At 40.3% G+C, this 7,234-nt stretch overlaps 1 non-coding gene across 1 annotated transcript; it reads right to left on the bottom strand.

Moving 5' to 3' along the window:
• Positions 1–802: 802 nt before the first annotated feature.
• On the bottom strand, positions 803–906 carry LOC148578108 (small nucleolar RNA R71). Its single transcript, XR_015902795.1, has one exon. It is a non-coding gene; the product is annotated as a small nucleolar RNA R71 (small nucleolar RNA).
• Between the last annotated feature and the right edge of the window lie 6,328 nt (positions 907–7,234).

Genomic DNA, 7,234 nt, shown 5'->3' with positions numbered 1-7,234 from the left:
CGAAAACCACTAACCTCTTTTTCAAAATTCTTTTTAATTAACTAATTGTTTTAAATTTTAATTTTATTTTAATTCTCTTTTTAATTTTTGAATACTAACCAATAATTAAAATAAAAATAAAAATATTTTCCTTTTATTTTAATTTAATTTTGAATTTTTCTCTTCTCCTTCTTCTATTCTTCTCTTCTTCTACTCATATAAAGGAATCTCTATACTGTGATATAGAGGATTCCTCTTCTTTTCTGTTCTCTTCTTTTTTTATATGAGCAGGAGCAAGGATAAGAACATGCTTGTTGAAGCTGATCTAAAACCTGAAAGGACTCTAAAGAGAAAGCTAAGAGAAGCTAAAGCACAACACGCTGGAGAGGACCTGACCGAATTTTTAGGAAAAGAAGGAGACATGGCCGAACCCAATAACAATGGTAGAGATGCAAGGAAGTTGCTTGGTGACTTTATTGCACCCTCTTCTGACTTCTATGGAAGAAGCATCTCAATTCCTGTCATTGGAGTAAACAACTTTGAGCTTAAGCCTCAATTAGTTTCTCTAATGCAACAGAATTGCAAGTTTCATGGACTTCCATTGGAAGATCCTCATCAGTTTTTAGCTGAATTCTTGCAAATCTGTGACACTGTCAAGACCAATGGAGTTGATCCCGAGGTCTACAGGCTTATGCTTTTCCCTTTTGCTGTAAGAGACAGAGTTAGAACATGGTTGGATTCACAACCTAAGGAAAGCTTGAACTCTTGGGAAAAGCTGGTCAGTGCTTTCCTGGCCAAATTCTTTCCACCTCAAAAGATGAGCAAGTTCAGAGTGAAAATCCAAACCTTCAGACAGAAGGAAGGTGAGTCCCTCTATGAAGCTTGGGAAAGATATAAGCAATTGATCAAAAGGTGTCCTACTGACATGCTTCCAGAATGGAGCATCATATGTATATTCTATGATGGTCTGTCTGAGTTGTCAAAAATGTCATTGGACCATTCTGCAGAAGGATCTCTTCATCTGAAAACTCCTGCAGAAGCTCAGGAACTCATTGAAATGGTTGCAAATAACCAGTTCATGTACACTTCTGAAAGGAGTTCTGTGAACAATGGGACGCCTCAGAAGAAAGGAGTTCTTGAAATTGATACTCTGAATGCCATATTGGCTCAGAACAAAATATTGACTCAGCAAGTCAATATGATTTCTCAGAGTCTAAATGGATTGCAAGCTGCATCCAACAGTACTAAAGAAGCATCCTCTGAAGAAGAAGCTTATGATCCTGAGAACCCTGCAATGGCAGAGGTAAATTACATGGGAGAACCCTATGGAAACACCTATATTCCTTCATGGAGAAATCATCCAAATTTCTCATGGAAGGACCAACAGAAGCCTCAACAAGGCTTCAACAATAATGGTAGAAGAAATAGGTTTAGCAATTGCAAGCATTTTTCATCATCTTCTCAGCAACAGACAGAGAATTCTGAACAAAGCCATTCTGGTCTGGCAACCATAGTCTCTGATCTATCCAAGACCATACTAAGTTTCATGAATGAAACAAGGTCCTCCATTAGAAATTTGGAAGCACAGGTGGGTCAGCTGAGTAAGAAGATTACTGAAACTCCTCCCAGTACTCTCCCAAGCAATACAGAAGAACATCCCAAGAGAGAGTGCAAGGCCATAACCATGACCAACATGGCCGAACCTGGAGAGAGTGAGGAGGACGTGAGTCCCAGTGAGAAAAGCCTCATGGAACGTCCTCTGGACAGAAAGGAGTTTCCCTTTGAGGAACCAAAGGAATCTGAGGCTTATACAGAGACCATAGAGATTCCATTGAACTTCCTTCTGCCATTCATGAGCTCTGATGAATATTCTTCCTCTGAAGAGGATGAAGACATCATTGAAGAGCAAGTTACTAAATATCTAGGAGCAATCATGAAGCTGAATGCCAAGTTCTTTAGTACTGAGACTCGGGAGGATGAACCCCCCTTGTTCACCAATGAACTGAATGCGTTAATGAGGCAGACATTACCTCAGAAGAAACCGGATCCCAGAAAATTCTTCATACCTTGTACCATATGCACCATAACCTTTGAGAAGGCTCTATGTGACCTGGGATCAGGGATAAACCTTATGCCACTCTCTGTAATGGAGAAACTGGGAATCTTTGAGGTACAAGTTGCAAGAATCTCACTAGAGATGACAGACAAATCAATGAAACAGGCTTATGGACTAGTAGAGGACGTGCTAGTGAAGGTTGAAGGCCTTTACATCCCTGCTGATTTCATAATCCTAGACATTGGGAAGGATGAGGATGAATCCATCATCCTTGGCAGACCCTTCCTAGCAATAGCAAAAGCTGTGATTGATGTTAACAGAGGAGAGTTGGTCCTTCAGTTGAATGAGGACTACCTTGTATTCAAGACTCAAGGTACTCCTTCTGTAACCATAGAGAGGAAGCATGAAAAGCTTCTCTCAATACAGAGTCAAACAAAACCCCCACATTCAAACTCTAAGTTTGGTGTTGGGAGGCCACAACCAAACTCTAAGTTTGGTGTTGAGAGGCCCCAACCCTGCTCTGATTATCTGTGAGGCTCCATAAGAGCTCACTGTCAAGCTATTGACATTAAAGAAGCACTTATTGGGAGGTAACCCAATGTTATTTAATTATATCTATTTATTTTTCATTGTTATTTTATGTTTTCTTTAGGTTGATGATCATGTGGAGTCACAAAAATAACTGAAAAATCAAAAATAGAATAAAAAATAGCATTAAAAATAGCTCACCCTGGAGGAAGAGGTTACTGGCGTTTAAACGCCAGAAACAAGCTACAGTATGGCGTTTAACGCCAGAAACAAGCACCAAGTTGGCGTTAAACGCCAAGACAGGGAGAAAAGCTGGCGTTTAACGCCAGAAACAAGCAGCAGTCTGGCGTTAAACGCCAGGATTGCACTCTAAAGGCATTTACATGCCTAAATGGAGCAGGGATGATAAGTCTTTGACCCCTCAGGATCTGTGGACCCCACAGGATCTCCACCTACCCCACCTCTTCTTCTCTCTTCTTCACACATTTTCATAACACTCTTCCCCAAATACCCTTCACCAATCACCTCCATCTCTCTTCCCCATCACCTCTTCACCACTCATCCATCCATCATAAACCCCACCTACCTCATACACACTATCACCCTCCCTTGGCCGAACCCACCACACATCTCTATCTCTTCCATTTTTTCTTCTTCTCCTCCTTTCTTTCTTCTCTTGCTCGAGGACGAGCAAACATTTTAAGTTTGGTGTGGAAAAAGAACTGCTTTTTTTTATTTTTTCATAACCATTAATGGCACCTAAGGCTGGAGAAACCTCTAGAAAGAGGAAAGGGAAGGCAATTGCTTCCACCTCCGAGTCATGGGAGATGGAAAGATTCATCTCATAAGCCCATCACTAAGAAAAGGATAGAGCAAACAAGAGAGCCCACTCATGGACCTCAACAAGAGCATGAGGAAATTCCTCATCATGAAATCCCTGAGATACCTCAAGGGATGCACTTTCCTCCACAAAACTATTGGGAGCAAATTAATACCTCCCTAGGAGAATTAAGTTCTAACATGGGACAACTAAGGGTGGAGAACCAAGAGCATTCCATCCTCCTCCATGAAATTAGAGAAGATCAAAGAGCTATGAGGGAGGAGCAACAAAGGTAAGGAAGAGACATTGAGGAGCTAAAGCACTCCATAAGATCTTCAAGAGGAAGAACTAGCCGCCATCACTAAGGTGGACCCATTCTTTAATTTCCTTGTTATTTATTTTTCTATTTTTCGTTTACTATGCTTTATGTTTATTTATATTTGTGTCTTTATTACATGATCATTAGTGTTTAAGTGTCTATGTCTTAAAGCTATGAATGTCTTATGAATCCATCACCTTTCTTAAATGAAAAATGTTTTAATTACAAAAGAACAAGAAGTACATGAATTTCGAATTCATCCTTGAGATTAGTTTAATTATTTTGATGTGGTGAAAATACTTTTTGTTTTCTGAATGAATGCTTGAACAGTGTATATGTCTTTTGAATTTGTTGTTTATGAATGTTAAAATTGTTGGCTCTTGAAAGAATAATGAAAAAGGAGAAATGTTATTGATAATCTGAAAAATCATAAAATTGATTCTTGAAGCAAGAAAAAGCAGTGAAGAACAAAGCTTGCGAAAAAAATAGCGAAAATAAAAGAAAAAAAAGAAAGAAAAAGAAAAAGCAAGCAGAAAAAGCTAAGAGCTCTTTAAACCAAAAGGCAAGAGCAAAAAGCCAGTAACCCTTTAAACCAAAAGGCAAGGGTAAAAAGGATCCAAGGCTTTGAGCATCAGTGGATAGGAGGGCCCAAAGGAATAAAATCCTGGCCTAAGCGGCTAAACCAAGCTGTCCCTAACCATGTGCTTGTGGCGTGAAGGTGTCAAGTGAAAAGCTTGAGACTGAGCGGTTAAAGTCGTGATCCAAAGCAAAAAGAGTGTGCTTAAGAACCCTGGACACCTCTAATTGGAAACTCTAGCAAAGCTGAGTCACAATCTGAAAAGGTTCACCAGTTATGTGTATGTGGCATTTATGTATCCGGTGGTAATACTGGAAAACAAAGTGCTTAGGGCCACTGCCAAGACTCATAAAGTAGCTGTGTTCAAGAATCAACATACTGAACTAGGAGAATCAATAACACTATCTGAATTCTGAGTTCCTATAGATGCCAATCATTCTGAACTTCAAAGGATAAAGTGAGATGCCAAAACTGTTCAGAGCTAAAAAGCTACAAGTCCCGCTCATCTAATTGGAACTAAGTTTCATTGATATTTTGGAATTTATAGTATATTCTCTTCTTTTTATCCTAATTAATTTTCAGTTCCTTGGGGACAAGCAATAATTTAAGTTTGGTGTTGTGATGAGCGGATAATTTATATGCTTTTTGGCATTGTTTTTAGGTAGTTTTTGGTATGTTTTAGTTATTTTTTATTATATTTTTATTAGTTTTTAAATAAAAATCACATTTCTGGACTTTACTATGAGTTTTTGTGTTTTTCTATGATTTCAGGTATTTTCTGGCTGAAATTGAGGGACCTGAGCAAAAATCTGATTCAGAGGCTGAAAAAGGACTACAGATGTTGTTGGATTCTGACCTCCCTGCACTCGAAGTGGATTTTCTGGAGCTACAGAAACCTAATTGCCATTGGAAAGTAGACATCCAGGAATTTCCAGCAATATATAATAGTCCATACTTTGCCCGAGTTTTGATGACGGAAACTGGCGTTCAAATGCCAACTTCCTGCCCTGTTCTGAAGTTAAACGCCAGAAACAGGTTACAAACCAGAGTTAAACGCCACAAACAGGCTGCAACCTGGCATTTAACTCCAAGAGAAGTCTCTACATTTGTAAAGCTCAATGCTCAGCCCAAGCACACACCAAGTGGGCCTCGAAAGTGGATTTCTGCATCATTTACTTATCTCTGTAAACCCTAGTAACTAGTTTAGTATAAATAGGACTTTTTACTATTGTGTATCACTTTTTGAGACTATCTGTGTATCACTTTTGATCATTGATCACGTTTAGTGGGGATGGCCATTCGGCCATGCCTGGACCACTTTCACTTGTGTAATTTTCAACGGTGGAGTTTCTACACCTCAGAGATTAAGGTGTGGAGCTCTGCTGCTCCTCATGAATTAATGCAAAGTAGTATTGTTTTCTATTCAATTCAAGCTTATTCCTATTCTAAGATATTCGCTTGCACTTCAACATGATGAATATGATGATCCGTGACACTCATCACTATTCTCAACCTATGAACGCGTGCCTGACAACCACTTCCGTTCTACCTTAGATCGAGCGTGTATCTCTTAGCCTCCATTCTGAAAGATCGGAGTCTTCATGGTATAAGTTAGAATTATTGGCGGCCATTCCTGAGATCCGAAAAGTCTAAACCTTGTCTGTGGTATTCCGAGTAGGATCGGGGAAGGGATGACTGTGACGAGCTTCAAACTCGCGAGTGTTGGGCGTAGTGACAGACGCAAAAGGATCAATGGATCCTATTCCAACATGATCGAGAACCGACAGATGATTAGCCGTGCGGTGATAGCGCATTTGGACCATTTTCACTGAGAGGACGGGAAGTAGCCATTGACAACGGTGATGCCCAACATACATCTTACCATGGAAAGGAGTATGAATGATTGAATGAAGGCAGTAGGAAAGCAGAGATTTAGAAGGAGCAAAGCATCTCCATACGCTTATCTAAAATTCTCACCAATGAATTACATAAGTATCTCTATCTTATTTTATATTTTATTTATATTTTAATTATCAAATCTCCATAACCATTTGAATCCGCCTGATTGAGATTTACAAGATGTCCATAGCTTACTTCAAGCCGACAATCTCCGTGGGATCGACCCTTACTCACGTAAGGTTTATTACTTGGACGACCCAATGCACTTGCTGGTTAGTTGTGCGGAGTCGTGAAAAAGAATTGAGATTATGAACATGCGTACCAAGTTTTTGGCGCCGTTGCTGGGGAATGAACAATCATGATTTCGTGCACTAGAGGACAAGATCCGTTCATAGAGGAGATCATGAAGGCTAAAGTTCCTAGGAACTTCAAATCACCCGACATGTACTTCTATGACAGACCGTCCGACTCTAGCCACCACCTCAGTAACTTCAGAAGCCGGATGTACTTGGCCAACGCCTCTGACGCAACTTGTTTCAAAACCTTCCCGACTACTTTAACGAAGGCTTCCATGAAATGGTTTGATGGCCTGCCCCACCCCCCCCAGGTCGGTCACCAATTTTGACAACCTGACTAGAAAGTTCCTGACCAGATTCTCCATCCAGAAAGACTAGACAAAGCACGCCCCGAGCCCGCTAGGAGTAAAGCAAGAGGCCGGGAAGAGCCTCCGCAAGTACATGGAAAGATTCAACAAGGCCTGCTTAGAGATCCAAAGCCTACCAACTGAAGCAGCAATAATGGGTTTGGTCAATGGTTTAAAAGAAGGGCCATTCTCCTAGTCCATATCCAAGCAACGCCCCTCCCGCCTGAATAATGTACAAGAAAGGGCAGAAAAATACATCAACATGGAAGAAAACTCCCGACTTAGGGAACCTCCCCCGCAAACCAACTGGCCCTATCATCAAAGTCAGGACAAGGAAAGGGAATCCAAGAAAAAAGAAGAATAAAACGTAGAAAAACCTCGAAAGTACCACAACTACACCCCTTTAAGGGTTT

The sequence above is a fragment of the Arachis ipaensis genome, chromosome B1 (assembly GCF_059453495.1).
Source record: "Arachis ipaensis isolate K30076 ecotype BB chromosome B1, ASM5945349v1, whole genome shotgun sequence".
NCBI classification, from domain to species: domain Eukaryota; kingdom Viridiplantae; phylum Streptophyta; class Magnoliopsida; order Fabales; family Fabaceae; genus Arachis; species Arachis ipaensis.
The sequence above is the reverse complement of the archived record's forward strand: the minus strand, read 5'-3'. Positions and strand labels throughout refer to the sequence as shown.